The sequence below is a fragment of the Dipteris shenzhenensis genome, chromosome 18, assembly GCF_047967505.1.
Source record: "Dipteris shenzhenensis isolate YYH24624 ecotype China chromosome 18, Dip_SZ_1.0, whole genome shotgun sequence".
Taxonomy (NCBI): Eukaryota; Viridiplantae; Streptophyta; class Polypodiopsida; order Gleicheniales; family Dipteridaceae; genus Dipteris; species Dipteris shenzhenensis.
This window is the reverse complement of record NC_141613.1, coordinates 50752700-50778281: the sequence shown is the minus strand read 5'-3', so window position 1 is coordinate 50778281 and position 25582 is coordinate 50752700.

Below are 25582 nucleotides of genomic sequence, written 5' to 3'. Positions count from 1 at the left end.
CACTATTGTGTCTTGTTAACTTAGCCAATTCCTAGAATTATTCAACAGCATTCATATGGTATTTTTTGGGTTTTGAATATTTGCCACTCTAATAGCTTATATGTAAAAAAAACCTCGAAATTATTATGGATTGGATCTTGAACCTATTACTTTGAGTTCTACCTAAAGTTTTAAGGTCAAGGTTAACACCAAAATTTCAAGCTATTTCTTATTTTTAGATAAAACGAGTACTGAGACCCATCTACGATGAGTTTGTTCCTAATTTTATAATGTTGCAAGCGTGCAATCCAAACCATTGATATGGCAATGCCTGTAATTTAAATTTTATTGTGGCTAATTGAGTTTGTCTTTCAAAATTTGCCATCTGTCATTTTTTTGAATCTTAATATAATTTATATAAGTAATTTACTTAAAAATTTTTAAGTTTGCATATTTCATAACTTTGTTCAAGCCCATAGATAATATAAGATTTAATTTTATTTTCTATTAATTTTGAATATTCAAGTTTGAGAATAATAAGTACTAGAAAACCAAATTATATTTAAATAAATTAGATTAATATCCAATAATAATAATTTAAAGTACCTCTACATTTTTTTTTGTAATATCTTCTAATAATTTTTTTAAATAATTTTTAATTTATTTTTGTAATTGTATCTAAGAAGTTCATAACATTTCATTATGCAAGTTTATTGAAAAAAATAATTTCATTCTCGTAGTATTTTAAATTTAAAGTTATATTTGTGTTATGATTTTAATATTATGGTAGTTTTTCAACATTATTTTATTTATTCAAATTTTAATATGATAAGAGTTTATTTCAAGTACACTCATTTATAATGACTTTTTTTACATAAATAAATTTTTTAAATAAAATAAAATATTTTATAATAAATCCTATGATGCATATTACGAAAACATTTAATTTTCTAGATTAATTATATTTTACTTTCCTTGAATGAAGCCCTTTTAGTCAATTAGATGTTTCGTTAAATTTTAAATTTATTTATTTTATCCAAGATGAAAAATATAAAGAGAATCGACCATGCAAAGCATATCGGATGGGAAAAATAATTTGCATGCACATCAAACTAGGTAGTATTTACTTGAATGCAAAGTGGTGCACCCATCCCATATGTACTTGTTTATATAACACACCTCGGAGCATGTTTTTGACAGTTGTGCATAACACCAGGGGAAAAATGGTGTAGAATGCCTGATCGACCATGGATAGCATATTTGATCGGCACAATACTTTGTACGCATCTCAATCTAGGTGGTATTGAGTTGCACGCAATGTGTCATGCTAATACGATAAGTACTTGTTTGAATAACACACCTAGGACAGTGTTTTTTTATGCTTGTGCATGACACTAAGGTCGACCATGCAAATCATATCAGATGGGCTCAATACTGTGCACAAGCCTCTATTCAAGTGGTATTTACCTGCATGCAAATTGGCACACCCATCCCATAAGTACTTGTTTGGATAACACACCGGGGAGCACTTTTTTTGACGTTAATGCATAACACTAGGAGGAAAACGGTGTATAATGAGTGACCAAGCATGCAAATGATGTTTGATGGACACAATACTTTACACATGTCTCAACCTAGATGCTATTGACTTGTGTGCAAAGTGGCATGCCCACCCAATAAGTACTTGTTCAGATAACACACCTAGGAGCGTGTTTTTTGATGGATGTGCATCACACTGAGGCAAAAATGGTGTTTAATGCAAGAATTGACCATACAAAGTATATCGGATGGACACAATATTTTGAAAGCACCTCAACCTATATGGTATTTACATTCATGCAAAGTTGCGCACCCATCCCATAAGTACTTATTCAAATAACACACCTAGGAGCGCGTTTTTTGACAATTGTGCATAACACTAGGGGGAAACGGTGTATAATGTTTGATCGACCATGCATAGCATATCCTATGGGCGCAATACTCTGTATGCACCTCAATATATATGGTATTGAGTTGCATGCAATGTGGCACACCCATCCAATAAGTACTTATTTGGATAACACATGTAGGAGCGTTTTTTTTTATAGATGTGCATCACCCTGAGACAAAAACGGTGTTTAATGCTTGATCAACAATAAAAAACCTATCCGATAGGTACAATACTTTGCACGAACCTCAATATAGGTGTTATTTACTTGCATGCAAAGTGGCGCGTCCATCCCATAAGTACTTGTTCGCATAACACACTTGGGAGCGTGTTTTTTTACGGTTGTTCATAACACAAGGGGAAAAATGGTACATAATGCTTGATCAGCCATGCAAAGCATATACAATGGGCACAATACTTTTCATGTACCTCAAACTAGGTGGTATGAGTTGCATGCAATGTGGCACATCAATCTGATAAGTACTTGTTGGAATAACACATTGAGGATAATGTTTTTTTATGCTTGTGCATGACACAGGCAAAAATGGAGTTTAATTCTTGGTCGACCATGCAAATCATATCTGATGGGCACAAGACTTTGGTCGAGCCTCAACCTAGGTGGTATTGACCTCATGCAAAGTGGCACGCCCATCCCATAAGTACTTGTTAGGATAACACACCTGGGATCACATTTTTTGATGATGGTGCATAACACTAGGAGGAAAATGGTGTACAATGTGTGATCGACCATGCAAAGCATATTCGATAGGCACAATACTCTACAGGCACCTCAATCTAGGTGATATTGATTTGCATGAAATGTGGCATGCCCATCTAATAAGTACTTTTTTGGATAACACACCTAGGAGCTTGTTTTTTAACAGATGTGTATCACACTGAAGAAAAAATGATGTTTAATGCTTGATCGACAATGCAAAGACTATCCATCGATGGGCATAATACTTTGCATGCACTTCAATCTAGGTAGTATTGTGTTGCAAGAAAAGTGGCACCCCTATTTGATAAGTGCTTGTTGGAAAAAAATACACTTAGGGGTGTTTTTTTATGGTGGTGCATAACACTAGGGTGAAAATGGTGTATAATGCATGATCAACCATGCAAATCATATTCGATGGACACAATACTTTGCACGAATCTCAAGCTAGGTAGTATTTACATGCATGAAAAGTGGTGCACCCATCCGATAAGTACTTGTTAGAATAACACACTGGGTGCAAAGTGGAGCCCCCATCCAATAACTACTTGTTTGGATAACACACCTAGGAGTTTATGAAGTTAGTAGTTTTAAAAAAGGCGTGATTCAATGGACAGCCGATTTTGTGTAACAATTGACATTAGAAAAGTATTTGTGAGGTTAGTAGTTTCAAAGAACTCGTGTTTATTATGAAAATAATTGAATCTAATTATTATGAAAATATTTGTGCTTAGTAGGATATATATTATTCAAAAGAAAGAGAAGGGTGACATTAGAAAACTATTTGTGAGGTTAGAAGTTTCAAAAACAGTGTTTATTATGAAAACAATTGAGTATAATTACTCAAAAACAATTGCACTTAGTATGAAAGAAAGAGAAGAGTGAAAGAAAAGGAAAAGGAAAAAGAGTAGTGACAAGAAAGAAAAGGAAAAAGGAAAGAGAAGGGTAGAAAAGAAAATTCTTAATTTGCCCTAAAGAAGTATAAAAAGGTCTTCTTCTCTTCATTCATTCTTATCTCAATCAATTGGAGCAAGAAGGAGCAAGAGGAAGAATCAAGGAAAGTCTACATCCTATCTCCAAAACCTTCATCCAACTTAGCCAGGTATGAAGAATTTATACTCATGTTTCCTTTCTTAAATATTTGAGACATTGAGAGAGAAGAGAGGCGGGAAATTAATCATTTTGAGAAGGAGAGGGAGGCCATGGCCGACGGAAGAAGCAAGGATGGTAGGACAAGAGAAGAGAGGGGATCGAAGAGAGGAGTGGATGGAAAAGAAGAGTAGCAGGAGGGAGGGCAAGGGAGACATACGAAAGAGGACGAAAGAGAGGATGAGACATACGGAAGACAGACGGTAGGATGTACGGAAAGAGAAACATGATGGAAGGAGAGACAAGACTGATGGGGATGTGAGGGAAGAGACCTAGACCTAGGAAGGATGGATGAGATGGGAGGGGACGTGACGAAAGGGACATAAGAGACGACAAAAGGAGGGGGCACAGAGATAATGAAAGGATGGGATGCAAAGATGATGGAGGGAGGGAGTGGGATGAGGGAAGGAGGGATGGCATCCCCTTCCCTAATTCCCTGGCATCCATGGCCATGGCCACCAGGGAATAAGGGAAGGGGGATAACTCTCCCCTTACCTTATCGTGATGGCAAGGTGATTCGGCAATGGAAATTTGGATTCTGTGTCAAGCGATGTGATGATAGGCATTGCGACAATGCTATGGCAAGCGACGATGAAAATTTGGATGCTGTGCCAAGCGATGCAACAATGAAAGTTTGGATTGATGGATATTCGAATGGATAGACATTTGGACGGCGATGGAATTTTTGATGGATGGACAGTCAGGCAAAGGAGGGCGGGGACGGCCGAACGGGCGATGGCTTAACAAGTGGGCTGTGGAGGGAGAGAAAGAGGTGGGAAGAAATTGGGATTGGTGAGCAAGGTAGAAGTGTCCTAATGTTAAAAAATACAAGAAAGAAAGAGTGTTAGAAAGATCTCTTACTAGTGTACTATTGTAATAATAGATCTTGGGAAAGAGAATGTCATGCGTGTTCAGTGAGGAACAGATGAAAGAATATAGGATGGAAGAATTTTTAGGAGAATGTTGGGTTTTTTGTTTAGGAGAATGTTGACTCTTTTATTTGTAGTTTAAATTCAAATCCTCCCGCACTTTTTGTTCACTCTTCAAATTTAAATCTTTCGGGCAAATTTTCTCCTAAACTCTTTAGAAATTTGAATCCTTCTAATTTCGATTCTCACTTTCCTCTCCTCTTCTTCTCTTGATCAACATTTTCCTCTCCTAATCTCCTCCTCCCCTAATCAATTGTCGTCAACCCTAATAGGTAGATATTTTCCTCTCTCCTCCCCTTACTCCCCTACCCTTAATCGCCACCACTGCCTTTAGCTCCAAATCACCGCATGAATATCCGTCGACCTCCAGAATTTCCATTGCCCGAATCTCCACCACCGAGCCAATGGAAGGAGGAGGCACAGAGATGATGGAAGAAGGGGGTGCATAGACGATGGAAGGAGGGACCCAGAGACAACATAAGGAGGGGGTGCAGCGATGACGAAATGAGGGAGCGGGATGAGGGAAGGAGGAATTCCATCCCCTTCCCTTATTCCCTTGTAGCCACTACAGCCACCACTAGGGAATAAGGCAAGGAAATAATAAACCCCCTTCATTTATTCCCTGGCAGCCACGGCCACCACGAAATAAGGGAAGGGGTTGTGAACCCCCTCCCCTTATTCTGCGGCCACCAGGGAATAAGGGGAGGGGGTTTACAGGGAGGGGTCAAATAATTAGTTAATTAATTAGTTGATAAGTTAGACAGTTAATTAATTATTAGTTAATCCATCGTAAAGGGGAGAGTAAGGGTTTAATTAATTATTAGTTAATTTGAAACTAATTTTTTGAGTTTATAATTTTATTTTTTATTAGGTTGTATGTATTATTGAATTCAAATTTGAATATTTTCAAATAATGTATTTATAATTTTTATTTTTTATTCATTTTAATATAAATGTATATTTAAAGTATATTTAATTTATTTTAAAATATTTTGCTAAATTAATTATACTCTAAATATATGTGAAATGAATAAAATTTGTTTATAACTCTTGTATTGAAGGTAGCTTGTTAAAATGTATATATATATATGCATATATATGTATATATATATATATACATGCATATATATGTATACATACATACATACATACATTCATACATATATATATATATAAATGAAGGATTTTTTTGAATGTCTATCATTTTACCATTTTATTTTTAATTATTTTATCTTAGTTTACAATTTATGTGTTTACATAATCTTTATTTCATTAGTTTGTATTTTTTTTATTTAAATCAAAATTAATGAATTTAATAATAATTATTTTGTACTTTTGAATTTCAGTTTAAATATCTTAAATAACATATTTGTATTTTTTATCTTCAATTCATTTTAAATTATTGCTAAATTAAATATAGCTTAATTATATGTGAAAATAATAAAATTTTGTTTATAACTCTTGTCTTACAGGTAACCTATTAAAATCAATATGAAAAAGAAAGTATTTCTTGACTTTTCTTTGATTCGACGGTTGGTATAGCTTAGATTAGCATAGATTAGTTTATCCATAGAGGAGAGAATTCCAAAACAACCAATCAAAGCCATGCTAAAAAATTCCCAGCTAGTTCCTAATCAGTGTCAGTCCCACATTCACATGCGGTTTCACACTCATAACACAAGCTATGAGCAAAGTTTTAGATAACAGATGGCAGATGACATAGCAGAGTCAGAGTTTTAGTGGGCAAAGTTTCAGTCGGCACAATGTAATTGTTAATGATGGACACATCATAGTTTTATTTTTTCTCATCTCATTGTAAAGCCCTATTGTCTATTATTTTTTAATTTATGTATATATATTGAGCTTTGTAAGGACTTTGAGGCTATTTTTGATCATCCATTCAAAGATTTTGTTAAACGGACACACACATAATTATATCAGTGGACACATTACAGTCTGATGGGCAAAATGCATTGTCTTTTAGTTTGTACTTCAAAGCCTTATTGGCTACTTTATTGAAGCATCTAATCTAAAGTCTTGTGAATTATTTTTCATGTAGGGTTTTCAATTATTATGGAGCACTCTCAAGAGATTAGAGCTTTTGTCTCTAGCACCACCTTACATTTCAATGGGAAAGAGTATGCCCCTGATAACTTTGAAGGGAAGTGGACTCACATGCACATGGGAAGAAAAGTTTGGTTTCTCATTCAAAGAAAAATTGAGCTACATCTTATGATGTCAAGGAACGATATGGAGCAAAATTGATGTCGAAGAAAGATATGGAGCAAAATAATGAGGAGCCATGGAATGCAAGCTTCTCTAAGAAAGATACAACTTCTAGCATGGTTGTGGGAATTACGATGGAACCAAAGAGACCATACTTGGATATTTTTGTGAAGTGTTCACAACCTGATATCAGGGGCTATCATTTTATCTTATCAAGAGGTCTAAATAGGTTCACAATGCCACCTCCTCCACCATCAAACTTTACAAAATTTCAAACTCCATTACAGGCTCTCATGGATGAATGGAGTACATTTCCGAATGCAGAGGCAAGTAGGTTGCATCAAAAGCTTATGGTTGAGTACTTTAAGACATCATCACTCAAGATAGACCATGAATTCAGTCAAGAATAGGGAGGAAACAAGTAGGATCAGATGGATGCTAGTTTGGTTCACAAACAAAGAGGACACAAGAAGGATGAGAGAGCTCCTAGTTTGGCTCAGAAGAAGCCTAGACATGGAGCCCCACATCAAGGGTCTGCATGCAAACTCTTTGAGATAGAAACAAAAGCAGATGCTACATTTGAATAGAAAAATAAAGAAGCAACACAACCATTGCAGCCTAAAGAAATACAAAAGATAGAGGAAGAGGAAGGACCAGCCACGGCACGTTGGTGCAACCTATCAAAGGAAAAGAAAGATGCAAAATAGAAAAGATTAATATTGCAAGGGCCACAGTTCCAAAGGCTACTTTCAAAAAAAGACAAACGTTCCTCTATTCAAAAAGTAGAGGTAAAAGATAAAGAGGACACAATTCCAAAGGGTACTTTGAAAAAAAGACAATGTTCCTCCACTCAAAGACTTCAAGTACAAGAGAAAGAGGAGGACAAAGAAAATATAGAGGAAGAAAAGTCAAATCAAGAGGTTGAGCAAGATCAAGATGAGCTCATGTCAATAAAAAATCTCAATCTGCATCTTAATGAGACGATCACAGAAGATGATGCTGGATATATATGGGGACAAAAGCCCTATGCTGTGAATGCTCAAGATGTGGAGTTAACAACTATTTTTACCAATAATAGGAATCTTGATATATCTTATGCGATGCAAATATTCAAGGCTTTGGTGGATGGCAAGAAACTTGTGGTCTCTAATGTAGTCTTACATCCAATCATGTTCTGTCCAAATATAGGTAGCCATGACAATGGAATTATGTTTGAAGGACCTACCCATTTTGAGGAGACTTTTAGCAAATTCTTCACACAAAGCCAATTCCACATGAACAGGTTGAAGAGGCAAATTCTAAGAAATTTTTGAAAGAGGCAAAGAGAAATTTCTTGCTGCATTATAAATTTGAGACAATTGATGGTCAACATTATGCATATGCCTATAATGAACTTGCTAGACAAGCAAGGGACTCAAAAGACTCATTGTAGAGAAAATTTCAAAGGTTCTTCCCTTCAATTTTTATATGGCCACAATGAATATTTTTAAGCATCCAACAAAATATTTGATTGAGCCCAAAAGACTAAATCATGATATTTTTGCAAAACATAAGATAACCTCAACATTGAAAATCCTAATGAAAGCGAGGTGTCTATGGACAACACTTGGTTCTCCAGCAACACATTTGAAAATAACTACCACAAAAGTGGATGTAGACACATTAGTCAATTTTTATACATGCTTAAGTGCAGTTGTACCAAGGGGAAGTCAAGAACGGGAAGAATTTCTCACAAGCTTCAAGGTAGAGAGAGATAGATATGCAGACTACTCAAGTATAATTGTTTGACTTGATGAGTTGTGGTAGTTTGTCATGCATACGAGAAGGGTGAGGTTACTTATGATGGTCCTTTCTTACTATCACAAAAGTCAAAGGTTGAGAAAAAAGAGGTGACAACAAGAATGTGGAGGCCCATAAAGTATTTGCCAGATAGCTATGTAACAATGGCAACATAAAAACCCCTCAAGAAAGAATGGTTTTTTGGTAGGAGGGACAAAGATCATTACATGGAGGAGTGCATCAACATATAGGTGAAACGTGACGCAGTGGATAGTGCGATTAGACATTTGCTCACATAAAAATATACCCCTATTAAAATGAATATGAAAAAGAAATTATTTCTTGACTTTTCTTTGATTCGACAGTTGGTATAGCTTAGATTAGCATAGATTAGTTTATCCATAGAGGAGAGAATTCCAAAACAACCAATCAAAGCCATGCTAAAAAATTCCCGATCAGCGTCAGTCCTACATTCACATGCAGTTTCACACTCATAACACAACCCTATGAGCAAAGTTTCAGATGACATATGGCAGATGACATATCAGAGTCAGAGTTTCAGTGGGCAAAGTTTCAGTTGGCACAATGTAATTGTTAATGATGGACACATCATAGTTTTATTTTTTCTCATCTCATTGTAAAGCCCTATTGGCTATTATTTTTTAATTTATGTATATATATTAAGCTTTGTAAGGACTTTGAGGCTATTTTTGATCATCCATTCAAAGATTTTGTTAAATGGACACGCACATAATTATATCAGTGGAAACATTACAGTATGATGGGCAAAATGCATTGTCTTTCAGTTTGTACTTTAAAGACTTATTGGCTATTTTATTGAAGCATTGTATCTAAACTCTTGTGAATTATTTTTCATGTAGGGTTTTCAATTATTATGGAGCACTCTTAAGAGATTAGAGCTTTTGTCTCTAGCACCACCTTACATTTCAATGGGAAAGAGTATGCCCCTGATAACTTTGAAGGGAAGTGGACTCACATGCACATGGGAAGAAAAGTTTGGTTTCTCATTCAAAGAAAAACTGAGCTACATCTTATGATGTCGAGGAAAGATATGGAGCAAAATTGATGTCGAGGAAAGATATGGAGCAAAATGAGGAGCCATGGAATGCAAGCTTCTCTAAGAAAGATATAACTTCTAGCATGGTTATGGGAATTACGATGGAACCAAAGAGCCCATACTTGGATATTTTTGTGAAGTGTTCACAACCTAATATCAGGGGCTATCATTTTATCTTATCAAGAGGTCTAAATAGGTTCACAATGCCACCTCCTCCACCATCAAACTTTACAAAATTCAAAATCCATTACAGGCTCTCATGAATGAATGGAGTACATTTCCGAATGCAAAGGCAAGTAGGTTATGCCAAAAGCTTATGGTTGAGTACTTTAAGACATCATCACTCAAGATAGACCATGAATTCAGTCAAGAACAGGGAGGGAACAAGCAGGATCAGATGATGCTAGTTTGGTTCACAAACAAAGAGGACACAAGAAGGATGAGAGAGCTCCTAGTTTGGCTCAGAAGAAGCCTAGACAAGGAGCCCCACATTAAGGGTCTACACACAAACCCTTTGAGATAGAAACAGAAGCAGATGCTACGTTTGAATAGAAAAATGAAGAAGCAACACAACCATTGTGGCCTAAAGAAATAGAAAAGATAGAGGAAGAGGAAGGATGGAGCCACGGCCATGTTGGTGCAACCTATCAAAGGAAAAGAAAGATGCAAAATAGAAAAGATTAATACTACAAGGGCCACAATTCCAAAGGCTACTTTCAAAAAAATACAGTGTCCCTCTGTTCAGAAAGTAGAGGTAAAAGATAACGAGGACACAATTCCAAAGGCTACTTTGAAAAAAAGGCAACGTTCCTCCACTCAGAGACTTCAAGTACAAGAGAAAGAGGAGGACAGAGAAAATATAGAGGAAGAAAAGTCAAATCAAGAGGTTGAGGAAGATCAAGATGAGCTCATGTCAATAAAAAATCTCAATCTGCATCTTAATAAGATGATCATACAAGATGATGCCGGATATAAATAGGGACAAAAGCCCTATGCTGTGAATGCTCGAGATGTGGAGTCAACAACTATTTTTACCAATAATAGGAATCTTGATATATCTTATGCGATGCAAATATTCAAGGCTTTGGTGGGTGGCAAGAAACCTGTGGTCTCCAATGTAGTCTTACGTCCAATCATGTTCTGTCCAAATATAGGTATCCATGACAATGGAATTATGTTTGAAGGACCTACCCATTTTGAGGAGACTTTCAGCAAATTCTTCACACAAAGCCAATTCCACATGAACAGGGTAAAGAGGCAAATTCTAAGAAATTTTTGAAAGAGGCAAAGATAAATTTCTTGTTGCATTGTAAATTTGAGCCAATTGATGGTCAACATTATGCATATGCCTATAATGAACTTGCTAGACAAGCAAGGGACTCCAGAAGACTCACTGCAAAGAAAATTTCAAAGGTTTTTCCCTTCAATTTTTATATGGCCACAATTAATATTTTTAAGCATCCAACAAAATATTTGATTGAGTCTGAAAGACTAAATCATGATATTTTTACAAAATGTAAGATAACCTTGACATTGAAAAAGCGAGGTGTCTATGGATGACACTTGGTTCTCCAACAACACATTTGAAAAGAACTGCCACAAAAGTGGATGTAGACACATTAGTCAATTTTTATACATGCTTAAGTGCAGTTGTACCAAGGGGAAGTCAAGAATGGGAAGAATCTCTCACAAGCTTCAAGGTAGAGAGAGATAGATATGCAGACTACTCAAGTATAATTTTTCAACTTGATGAGTTGTGGTAGTTTGCCATGCATACGAGAAGGATGAGTTACTTATGATGGTCCTTTCTTACTATCACAAAAGTCAAAGGTTGAGAAAAAAGAGGTGACAACAAGAATGTGGAGGCCTGTAAAGTAGTTGCCGGATAGCTATGTAACAATGGCAACATGAAAACCCCTCAAGAAAGAATGGTTTTTTGGTAGGAGGGACAAAGATCATTACATGGAGGAGTGCATCAACATATAGGTGAAACGTGATGCAGTGGATAGTGTGATTAGATATTTGCTCACATAAAAATATACCCCTATTGGTAATGCAATATTGACCCTAATATTGTGAAGCATATAGCCAATTTATCCACAACTAAGGAAAAGGCATGGGCACATAAGTGGATGAAGAATCAAGAAGATGGGGCTGAAGTAGTCACCTCATACATGAGAGACCAAATCCCACCACAGGTGATTGCATAGATTTTGTTTGACTACACCGAGCGGTATAATTAACCACACTGGCTGATGTTTGGCTACACCGCTCGGTGTTGTTAATGTTATGAGGACTTTTTACTTGATGAAACAAGTTGGTATAAGCCCCAAGTATTCTTTATTAATGAGGTTTCTTCCAATGATATTTGCTAATTCATCGATAGAATACTATATACCACCATTAGTAGAGTTGGAATTTGCAATATTATCATTTTTGTCAATAAAGAAAACAAGGAAGATATACATAACACTTTGGAGAAAGTTTATGCTTATGATTTCAAGATCTACAATGGTGTGTATGCATCCAAGACAACAAGCAAGAGAGAATGTGGATTAAAGATCCAATGCCTCGAATCATTCCTCTTATGCATGCAGAGTCAATATCTTCACCAATCCCTACAACATAACATAAGGGGAACTTCCAAGAGTTTGTGTCTCATGCTAGAGGAGAAATAAATCCATAGGTCCTCTCATCATCAAGTGCACTCCAAAATCTACGAATGTCCTCCAAAAAGTGGAAGTCTTTTGATTACTATGTTGGAATACTTGCAACCGCCTAATTGGGAGGTCACCTTATTACGAATGGGATATCTTTTCGAAGATCTTCTTAGAAAAGGATATTCCACTAATATTATTGAAAGAAAGGATTGCATGGCACACTTCCACTTGCAAGCTGATCTAACTATCGGCGGCTAATGAGAAAGAGGTGGAATATAAGAAGATTCGAGATGATCACATGGAAGATCTTGATGGCCCCTAGGATAAAGACAAAGGTGATGCACAGATGGTTTCAGATGATGACATGGATGATCTTCCTAGCTCACAAGATTAAGCAAAGAAATCACGAACATATATCTTGGTATGACCCTTTACTTTTCTTTTACAAGCATTACATTTAACTATAACCTATCAATCTCACAAGATTTTGTATTTTTTATAGACAGCGGAGGGGAAGGAAGAAGAAATAAGTTCAACGGTCTTGCATCTGTTACTTCACATAATCTAGTAGTCTAGCATTCTCCAACCATCGTCTTAGCGACATCTCAGCCTCTCCCAATTCTTTATTCTAAATCTTTCATCTCATATTATGAGTTTGCAGTTCTATAAATCCCTCTCTAGTCGTTCGTCTTCTACATCTCGCCCGCAGCCTTACAACCAAACACTTCTTCCACTTTGCTCTCATTACCTTCCTCCTCTCCTCAATGTTACTCCTTCCATCTTCCCTGTAGCCTTATAGCCAAACACTTCTTCCATGTTGCTCTCATTACCTTCCTCTTCTCCTCAAGCTTACTCCTTCCATCTTGCCTATAGCCTTACAGCCAAACACTTCTTCCACTTTGCTCTCATTACCTTCCTCCTCTCCTCAAGCTTACTCCTTCCATCTTGCCCGTAGCCTTATAGCCAAATACTTCTTCCACTTTGCTCTCATTACCTTCCTCCTCTCCTCAAGCTTACTCCTTCCATCTTGCCTGTTGCCTTACTGTGGAACTTGAGTCTACTCCCATTATCATTCTTACACTCATCTCATAGCCTTACTCTTAAACTCTTCTTCCATCTCGCCTTACTCCCTCACTATCTCTTGTTCCTGCGGTCCATATTCTCATAGCTTAAAGCTTCATGGATCTTTTTGAGGTCATCAATTCCATGGAGGAAGCCATTAGCACCAAAAAATATTAGATCTCCAAGAACGAGGCAAACAGAGAGCAGAGAAAGCGACAATGAGCTCCATTAACCCAGGATGAAAAGGAGGAGTTTGCTGCTCAAAAATGCCTAGAGAAGGAAAAGAGGGAAAATAAGTAGGTCTACCAACAAAATAGATAGATTACTTTCATATAGGAGAGCTAATAGACCATCTAAGTGAGGTTACTTTGCGTGTGGCTATTATGGGAGATTTCCACCCCAGGAAGTGCAAGCCATACGGAATCAAGAAAGTGCTATATAGGAGAAAATTTAGAGAAAATTTATAATTCACTTGTGGCTTTATTGCTTGGGGGACCCATCACCTGATCAAATGGTCACAAAGCAATATAACTAGCCATGAAGTAGTCAAAAAAATCTAGAAGTAGCAACAAAACACTTCGAAGAAGCAACCAAACTAGTGACAAGCAATGACAAACAATGTTAGTTTAGTGCCAAAAGAGTGGCAATTAGTCCCAAAGCATTAACAAGCAATCAAAAAGTAGCTTCATTTGGTGTTTTAATTTCTTGGTTGGCTCATCATCCCTCTGAGTAGTCTCAAGTGGAGAAAAAGCACCAAAACATGGTGGCGTTATTCCTTGGGGGTCCCATCATCTAATAGTCAAAAAGAAGCGAAAAATATCACCAAGTAGTCAAAATCAATCAAAAATCACCTAGAGGTAGCCACATAATACTTAGAAGAAATCACCAACCAGTGACAAGTAGTGCAAATATAGCAACTATGAGCAATCCCAACATAATGACAACAATCAATCAAAAAGCAACTTGGTGTCTGATTGCTTGGTGTACTCACCACCCCCCAAGCACACTCAAGAAATGAAAAAGCACCATATCTAGTTTCTTTATTTCTTGAGTGCCCATCATCCAACCAAACAATGAAAAAGCATTCAAAAAACAATATGAGTCTGTCACAAAACAATCGAATTCTTAGCTTTCTTAGAGTTGGAGAAACTACACAGAGAGTACTCAAAGGTTTTTCAAGATTCAAAATCTCCTTCGGAGTGGTTACAAAACATCTTTATGCTTTAGTAAATGGAAGCAATATTGTTATGGCATTAAGATCTTTAATCAAGATGTTGTTCCCACATCTTACATGAAAAGAGGCATTCAGCTAGAGTTAAACATAGCCAAGGAAGCATAGCTATGGATATGGAAATGTATGTCATGGGGAGAATCACTTAGGAATAAAGTTATGGAAGTGTAAGTCATCGGGAAAAAGTTTCCCCCATATTATTCCATGATACCATTTTCAAGGATTCAATGGGTTTAAATAAACTTAAACTCCATATATAGATTTTTTATAAGCTAAAATTTGAAAAATCTAGCCTCATAGATGGGTCCTCAATTGATTTGAGAACTTATAGGATTAAATACATAGCTTGTCTGAGAAATTAATGTTACTTTTTCCAAAAATGTATCAAAATTAAAGCTATAAATATTAGCCCAAGCAAATTGAGAAGCCTTTAGATTTGCCATTGGGCTAATATAATTAGCCCCTATTTTTTCCCTTGCACTCAACTTGGTCTCAATGGAAACCACTTGCGTTTCCCTTTCATGAAACTATAAATATTTGCAATTACACTTTGGAGACATTGTAATCCACCCTTTATCTTGGTCTTATTCCATCCAATGTTTCAAAATTGTAGTGGCAAAGATCTACAATCCCTCTTCTATAAAAAATCAGGACTTATGGAGTAAAAATCCTCCTATGGATAGCTAAAGACTTGGATGCTTTTGTAATGTTGAATACTTGCTTGCCATAGTTCATTACTATCATCAAGGTATTCCTTTTTAAGAATACCTCATAGCATGTTCTAGGTTCAAATGGGAATTTATGGAGTTAAAAAATCCTCCTATAAGCACCTAAAATCCAAGATGCTTTTGTAATGTTGAATTCTTGGTTGTCATGTCCATTGGAATTCATTACCATCATCAAGATTGACTTTTCAAGTATACCTCATCACACGTTTTAAGCTGCCTTGACATGGGTTAAGCTATTGTAGGATGTTATATAGAATTGCTCCCTATAACTCAACTTCTTCTTTGGCATTGTGCAAACACTTGATAGATGCATGACATGGGATTTTCTCTAAGACATCTTTTTTGAACTACTAAGTCCATACCATTTTCCTATTTATGAAAGAACACCAACTCATTAGCTATCTTTTGCCTTTTTTCCATGTTGACTTGTACATCATTGGCTTGATGGGACAAAGCTTGCCTCATCCTTGATTTATTTCATTGCTTTCATTTCCTTGTACCTCATGCTCTTTGATAGTCTTTAGCTCATGTTTTCCACAAGGGTTTTATGGTGTAATTGGTGCAATAGAATTGCTTCATAAGAATTGGGTGAATTGCATTGCTCCCCTTTCATTGAAATTCTCAAATGCTAAGATCAAATCCATTATATGGGCCTATAAAAGGGGGAAAAAAACATCTATGTATGCTTGCCTCCTTGTTGTCTAAGTCTAAAGGATCAAATGCAAAAAAGGGAAAGAAAATATTCTCATTAAGATTATTATAGTTCTTGCATAATCAGGTACCATTTTGCCTGTGCAGCTAGTTTAAAGCATGGTTAGGTGGTTCAAAAAGTAGTATCCTTCACATTCCTTTATCAAGCGAACAAGTAGTGGTACTGACGAGCTAATAAGAAAGCAGATTATGAAATTGGAAGGAATAGGTAATAACAAGCTAGTAAGTATATTATGAAATGGAAAGACAAAAAAGGGGAGACATACAAGGTAGTAAGTATAGACTTATGGCATCATGAATAGTTCAAGATATGGGGGAGTCAAGGCCTTTATTTCAAACTCTCCATCATTTTTTTTACCATGCAAAGCTATTTAAGTAGTCGTGGAGTGCTATTGTTAGAGTAGTCGGTAGTCTCTCTCTCTCTCTCTCTCTCTCTCTCTTTCTCTCTCTCTCCCTCTACTCATATTAAGCATTGTGTCTCTCTGTTTTGCAAGAATAGAATAAGCTCTTGTTTCTAGCTCCCTGCCTCCTTTTTCTCTATCATCGACCTCTCCCCTTCCTTTCATAACCCAACCCTCCCTCATCTCATTCACTTCTCCTTGTCTTCCTTCTACTATCCCTCCACCTCCTTTTGTTCCTCCTCCTCCCTCTTCAATGCTTCATTCTCCTCCTTGCATCTCCATAATCAATCCATCTCCCTTTCAATCTCTTCCTTAGACTTTATCCTCTTCTCCAACTCCTCTCTCAATTCGTAATTCTTCTCTTTCCATCCTATCGAATTGTTACCTCTTTCTTCCACACCTCTACTCAGCTTCTTCATCTCCCTCCTTGTGGGCTCACAAGGGTTATGGTACATTCACAATCTCTTTCTATCTCTCTTATACACACATATAAAATTGTCTCCCTCCTCTTATCTCCTTGTTCTCCTAATGTTTTTAGGTCAAAGAAACTTGCAAAGTATGGATTTTCAAGGTCACAAGGATTCAAGATGAATATTCATGGGCATGCAATGGGACAAGGTCAAATTTTGCATAATGAAGAAGTGCAAGCAAATGGAGGCATGGTTGTTCTTAGTCAAGAAGGCACTGACTTTATCAAGAAATATTGGGTTGTAAAGAAAAATGAGCATCAACAAAAAGCCAAGTAGAATCACAGGGCTAAAAAGCATAGGTCCATTGATGAGAAGGAAAGAAATAAGATTTGTAGAAGTGTAGCTAGAACTCCTAGTATAAGCAGGCAAAGGGCCTCAGTAAAGCTATTCATAAGGAAATATTTATAGAAATCTTCCTTCATCACTATTTTAGGGATCTCTGACCTAAAGAAATGGGCTACCAAGGAGTTATCTTGGCCACTATTTGCAACACTTTGACACAAGTTAAAGTGCCCTGATCAAAAGATGAGATTTTCTTAAGGATTTCATCTCTAATTATGGTACTCATTGTTCATGGTTTCAATGGATATGGTACCTTGTAAACATGCCAAAGACTGCAACCTCCAAGTACCATCATCACACAAAAAGTTAAAGATATTGTTTTTTAATTTTGGACATGAGATACTCAAGTCTCCCCAAAAGAGATGGTTTTTGCAAGAGGATAGGGAGACATGCTTTTGTAGAGCATCCCATACATTTGCTTATTGAGCCTCAAGTTTGTTTTCTACTTTCATGAAATCAAAATTAAAAAGAGTTGTAGAGCGCCTTAACACAGTCTTAAACTTGTATAAAGTAGACTTAAAGTAATTACACTATATGGGCACTAGACCAAAAACGCCTTTAACAAATTTGAAGCACTTTCAAGTAGTGCTATAGAACCTTCAATAGTAGAAAAGTACTTGTATCTTAAAGTGGCACTTAAGTACTTCCAAGTGGTCCTAAAAAACTCACATATTGTCCTAAAGTACTTAAAACTTTCCATAAGCACTTTAATAGCTCTAAAGAACTTTTAGGTTGACTTTCAATGGCTCAAAATACTTGTAAGCATTTTGAAGTGATATTGAAGCATTTCCAAGCACTTTTGTACCACTTGTTTTAGAACAACTTTAGTATCACTTGAAAATAATTAAAACTACACTTGGAACAACTTCATTACATTAGAAAATACTTATAAGTACTTTTATAAGTACTTATAAGTACTTTTATGCCATTGATAGTTTTGTAGGACCACATAAAAGTGCTTAAAATCTTTTAAAAGTATCCTATCTAAAAGTAGTATTTAATGGTCCCTAAGTATTACTTTTGGATCCAAAAGTACTATTAATTGGTCCTTCAGTGCAAATTTGTGGTTTGAAAATACTAAGTGGTCCATAAGTATAATTATGTGGTAAGTACAATTAAGTAGTTGGTAATTACTTCTAAGTGGTCCAAAAGTATTATGAAGTGATTTTGAAGTGCTTCTAAAACATACCATAAGTAGTATAAAATCACTTTAAGACTAAAATCGATTTTAGAGCCATTCAAAGTGCTTATACATGACCCTAAAGCTCTAATTCTAGAGCCTTTAGAAAGGACATGAAGTACTTTGAGGTCCCATATCCCATACAAAAACCCCTCTCATATCCCAATGAAGATCATATGTCACAAAAATCAACATTGCCTTTAATCCACATCAAGTTGAAGAGGATTCAAAGCAATAGAAGAAAGCATTCATGCCACAAAATCATCATCCAAGATTTGGAATGAAGGCATTATGGATTACATGACTTCTGATCTTCTGTTGGATTCTATCATATCTTGTATCTTTGTATTCTATCTAGAAGTAGTATATAGTGCTCCTTAAGTAGTACTAAGGAATCCAAAAATACTATTAAGTGGTCCTTAAGTGCAAATTTGTGGTCCAAAAGTATAATTAAGTGGTTGATAAGTACTTATATGTGGCCCAATGTACTATTAAGATGTTTATAAGTGCTCTTGAGTGGTTCTTAAGTACTTCTAACTAGTCCAAAAGTACTATTAAGTGGTGCACACATACCATAAGTGGTCCAGAAGTACTTTAAGACTCAAAAGAATTTAAGATCCATTCAATGTGCTGATACATGATCCTAAAGTACTACTTGATGTTATTTATTATTCTTTAGTACTACCCCCATACCACTCCTAGCCTAGTGACAATGGCAAAGTGCTTGTGTTGCACACTGGCCTTTAATGAAATTACCAATACATTGATGCCACATCCAATGGAGCATGATGCAAAAAAAATAGGATGAAAAGTAAGAATGTTGTCTCTAGATTGGAATAGACGATATTAAGAACTTCATCAAAGGCCAATGCACTCTAAGAGATTTTCCATTGAGCCTAGGTTATATGCTTTTTCATGTGCTAAAGTTCATGCATTGAGCTCTTCTCTCCCCTACATCTCCTATCTAGAAGTAATGTTTAGTGGTTCTTAAGTACTATTAAGTTGGTCTAGAAGAAGTAATAAGTGGTCCTTTAGTACTACTAAGTGGTAAAGCTACTACTAGGTGGTCGTGAAGTACTTCTAATTGGTCCAAAAGTACTATTAAGACGTTCTTACATGCATCCTCATGGTATGTATTGTGGTAGATGGATTTCTTTAAAAGGTCCAAGGCCCCACTAGGCACATCAAGATTTCTCAAAGATGCTTTGAGGGCCTCAATCCCTTTTTTGTGTGCAAGTTGAAGGATCGATACACTTGTTGACATGCAAATGATGTTCTTGAAAGTTTCATTCATTTACATGCAACAAAAAAAATTCGAGATTCATGGGATAACATGCACATTTACCTACTATGTTTGTATTCAAGACATGAGCAATTTTATGTGTGAACTTGGATAGTCTATCTATAACAACATCAAAACTCTTTGTGAATCCTTACTATGCCCAAAACTGGTAGATGAATTGTTCCATAGTTATGAATGCTTAATAGGGCTATGTGGTTAATGTAGTGAAAGAAGAATGGTGCTATGTCCTAAAATGAGACAACAGATAATTACTTGCTCCTCCCTATGAAGACCCTACAGAAAGACTTGAATTTGAAGATGAAGGAAAGAAAAGGAGAAAGCACCTTGTGGTGCAACAAATGAAATGCAGTGACTTTATATCTTTATTTACACAGCAAATTAAGGTTTCATTTAGTACAACTTCATTTGCAGGTGGTAGGCTCAACAATATAGAGATTATATGATAATTTTCCATACAAAAATGTATGCAACATTTTCTTTGCTATAACAATGCTACAATGTAATTGTACCCAAGTAACACTCTTTCTCTGATGAAGTTCTCTCTGACATCAATGTGCTTTGTCTTGGAGTGATATAATGGATTCTTGGACAATTCTTGACCGATTGATAATCATAGTATATTGTTGTTGGCTTTGATTCCTCAAAGTAATATGTTTGCAACAAGCCATATAGCCTCACATGCACCTGTAGTGAGTGCTCTATATTTAGCTTCAGTTGAAGATAAAGAAACAATTGGATGTTTGTTTGACAACTATGATATAGCACCTTAACCAAGGAAAAATGCATATTATCCCTGTGTCGATCTCCTGGTCTCATGATCTCCTACATAGTCAATGTCAACGTCTCCACATTACTCATTTTGGGATCTTTTAGCCTAGAAGGAAAATAGCCCTCCAACAATCAAAGGAGGGCCAACATAACGTTGAAAAAATATAAAAAAGGAAGAAAAAAGAAATATTATCAAGTTTGCATTCAATGAGGATACTTGAGCTACTTTATTATATTTGATGCACAATGCAGAATTCGATACTTCTGACATCACCGGCATGTCCGAAGCGGGTGAAAACCCTCGAATGACATTTGGAACACTAAAAACGGGCACTTAGAGGCCCGAAAAAGGCTAAAAGGTCCTTGCAAAAAAAGTATACTAAAGGCAATTTGACAAGTTGGCCCGTGCATCAGTGGAGTTATGTCGTATTTTAGTGTTTTAGAGGAAAGAAAAATGACGAAATTGTGAATTTCTCTTAGGGCCCCAATATGAGCTCCCTTTTTTCCTAATGTGCAACCTTGGATGACTTCCTACGTATTGTATCCCAAACTATCAACATACTTTAGCTGACTCGTGAAGGTGCTATCTAAATCTCTCCAAAACTCAATTCCAAGACAATAGTGCATAAATCCAAGATCTTTCATGTCAAACTCTGTAGATAAGTCTTGTTCCAACCTTTTGATGAAGCTATCATTGCTTTCGATCAGAATAAGATCATATACGTAGAAAAGTACAATAATAATGTCTTCCCCTTGAACTTTGTAGTAGAGAGTATGATCTATATTGGACTTAATGTATCCCAGATTAGCAAAATACTTGTCGATTCTATTGTACCAATTTTTGGGTGGTTGCTTTAAGCCATAGACTTTCTTGAGATGGCAAACCTGATGCTCTTTTCCTGGTTCAACATAACCTGCTAGTTGTTGCATGTAGACTTCCTCATCTAGATAACCATTGAGAAAAGTATTCTTGGCATTGAGCTGGTATACATTCCATCTGCTGAGTGTCACTAGTGATATCAAGAACTGTATGGAATCCATCTTTGCTACTGGATCATAAGTTTCATCATAATCCTAACCATATTGCTGTCCAAATCCCTTTGCAACTAGTCTCGCTTTGGATCTCTCAATGCTTCTATCTAGATTGTACTTCACTTTGTATACCCATTTGTTTGCTATGTCCTTCTTTACTGGTGGAATGTCACATAATTCCCAAGTATTATTCTTGTACAAAGCTTACATTACTTCATTCATAGTAGTTTGCCATTCTAGCTTGTCAACGACATCTTTGAAGTACACTAGATCTTCTGTAGCCATGATGGTAGTCATAAGAGCACAACTGGTGGTTTCAACCAAAATTACTTTGACTTTATGAGCATATGTCAATTTTTCTAGTGGTCTACTTTCCCTAGTAGACCGTTTGAGTTGATATGGCTCTTCTTGGGGTGTCTTTGGAAATTCTTGCTCTTCTTCATCAACCTTTTTTGTAGGTAACCGAGTAATTGGTGTGTCCATCTCCTGAGTATTTAATGTTTTCCATTATGATTCCTCATCAAAGATTACATATCTGGAGATAATGACCTTGTGGTTGATGGGATCATATAGCTTGTATGCTTTACTATCTTCACTATAGCCAACCATGATCCATTTACGTGACTGTGCATCCAATTTCTTGCGATGGTCATCATGTATGCGGGCATATGCTATGCAACCAAATATGCATAGATGCCCAATGCATGGCTTGTGTCCAGTGAATGCTTCATAAGGTATCATACCCTATATTGGTTCGATCGAAAGCCGATTAACCAAGTATTTTGCAGTGGCTATTGCTTTTGCCTAATACTGGTTCGGAATATGCTTCTCATTGAGCATGCTCTAGCACTTTCTGCTAAAGTACCGTTCTTCCTTTCAGCTCTTGCATTTTGCTATGAGGAGTATCTACACAAGTGAATTGTCTTTTTTGCCATTACTTCAGCAAAAGTTCATGAATGCTGAAAACATGTATTCACCTCCTCTATCTGATCTCATGACTTTGATCTTTCTGCCTGCCTGGTTTTCTACCATGGCTTTGAATTCTTGGAATCTGGAAGAACTCAAATTTCTCTTTCAGAAAGTAGACACAACAATATCTACTATAGTTGTCAATGAAAGTCGAGTAGTAAATTGAACCATTGATGCTACGAGTTTGGACATAACCCCATACATTTGTGAATACCTCATGCTTAAGAGGTGCTTCTGCTGAAATTGGTTCACTTTTGTTTACCGAAGCAGCATGCTTTGCAAACTTTTCCAAGAAATTGTAGCATAGGAGTTTGTCATATTCTAACTTCTGAGCTCTATCAAGCTTTTGAAATTGACATGTCCATATCTCTTGTGCCAATTTGCAAAAAGTGGCATCTGTTGTGGTTGAGCTGACATGGCATGCAAATATGGTACTAAAGCTAGCATTTTGAACAAGTGTCCTTCGTTGACTGCTTTTTCTACTAGCTGATTTCCTCTAGATTTGGCTCTGATAGTGCATTCATCTCCATCAAATATGACTTGGTAAATTTTGTTCCATCATTTGACCTACTGATAAGAGGTTTTGGCTGAGTTTTGGAACATAGTATACATCTTTTACCAATCCTTTCATACCGTTAAAATTGTTTATAGGGGCAATTCCTTTCCCTTGAACTAGATTTAGTGTATTATCTTCCATGTAGATGATCTAGGTGGAGGGGCCAAAAGGGTGCTAGTGATGATGTGGCACTTAGGTCACATGTACAGCCTGTGCCGGTGGAGTAGTGTGATGAGGTGTTAAGAGGGTGCACATGCAATGTGCACAGTGTGCCTGGAAGGAGGTCAGTGTGCTTGACAGGGGATCAGTGCCACATGGTAGTGATGATGTGGCAAGATGACTAAGTAGGGTGATGTGGCTTTGATGATGTTGTAGTTGGTGACTTGGTAGTAATGATGTGGCATGATGCCACATGTTAGTCTTGACATGGCCTCTGATGACCTGGCATTGATGTGGCAAGATAAGGGAGGTTGCCACATGGATGTTGATGTGGTAGATGAGATAAGGTTGCCACATGTCAGCAATGGGTGATAGCCTTATTGCCCATGTGTCAAAGCATGGGCAGTCGAAATCAACAAAGATGCTGACAAAATTGGTTTGAGATTTTGGTGAGGGGAATTTCTGATGCTGGCATTGCATGTGTATGGTCATCTGTGGGCATTGGCCCTGCGGCGAGATGTTGAAGATACTGAAGGAGTCAGGGAGCCTGTTGGGTCATGGGCTACTTGTCTGTCGTTTGTCTAGATTTGAGGCTACTAGAGATGCGAGAAGAAGTGTGTTGTTTGCTTGCTATGGGAGGCCAACCATTGACTGTGTAGGAGGTGCTATGGCACCGTTTCGCTCACAACTCTTTACTGTTGGAGGCATTAAATGGATCAGGTTGTCTATGGCACTCATTGCAAAGTTTGTAGCTATTGTAGAGAAGGAGTCGGCTGAAGCAGCCACTAGGCACTGATGAAGCTTGGCAAGCTGGTCATGGTGCTCAAAGTTGCTGGAGGAGAGTACTACTGTAACTACTTTGGAGATGTAGCACCGATAGGCGCAAGGCCATAGTCATGTAGAAACCATGAAAGAATAAGCCATTTAAATTAATATTAATAGAAACACCTTACCATTGGAAAGAGCTTTGGATGATGACTTTCCTATTCTAGCATCATCAAGGCGAACATTCTTGTTGACACACTTTCTTGGTGGAGTACTCATTCTACACAAATGAGTAAGGGAAAGGAGGCTTGCTACCTCAGAATTGTACCAGTTCTCTAATGAGATAATGAGAGAGAGAGAGAGGCGTGAAGAAGTAGAAGAAAAAGTATGAGAGAGTGAGAAGTGCATAGCATAGCATTGTGAAAGCAAGAGAATAAGAAGACGCATAAGATGAAATATGAAAGAGTAAGAGAGTATAGTGGCATGTGTGCCAATAATATCACGACCTTTCATCATACAGTTTTTTGAACTTCAAAAACTTTTCCCTCCATAAGGAAAATGCATCTTCTACAACCCCCTAAACTGCTTTGAAAGCCTTACAAAAGGGAGAAAAGTGGTACCACCAGTGCACCCAACTACATTTTCCCTCAAGAATAGTATCTATGGTAAGATGCTATGTTGTTGAGAGGAAGAGAGAGGAGAGAGACGGATACAAGAGTTGTGTTGAGAGGAAGAGAAAGAGGAGAGAGACCGACACAAGAGTTGCTCCCAAGAAAGTGATTCTATTCATAGATCATAGGCATATATATAGTTGAGGACTAGGCTAAGTTAGGGCAAGCTATATATAGCTCTAACACCCCCACTCAAACTAGGCCCTCTAGCTACGGATAAAAAAACCCCTGGGGAGTACAAGGGAAAAAACTCGAGCCACTATATATATCTATGTGACAATATATATACAAAGGATGGCCATATGCCATTTTGAATGATACAGTGTAATGCTAGATGATACAGTGCAAATTGCATGTGGATAGTACAAGGGCATAAGACAAGTACTTGTCCATAGTACAATGCAAAGTATAGGCACTATGTTTGGTGCATGAACAGAGCAAATATTCAATGTCTGTTTTTATTGTACCAAGGATGAATGTATGAGCAAATTGCTTGGGTCACTCCAAAGATGAGTATGGAGGGGTGATTTAAGATGTCCACAAAGCTAGGGCTGAAATGTCTCTTGGGTAGTGTAAGAAAGCCATAGCAACACAATAGGAAGGCCCATAAAGTTCTTGCAAATCAAGAACCAATAATCCAAAAACACGACGAGCATTCGAGCATCTTGAAGTATTGGATTTGATATGTCCATAAAGCAAGGGCTAAAATGTCGCTTGTATAGTGTAAGAAAGCCATAGCAACACAACAGAAAGGCCCATAATGATCCTGCAAATCAAGAACCAATAATTTAG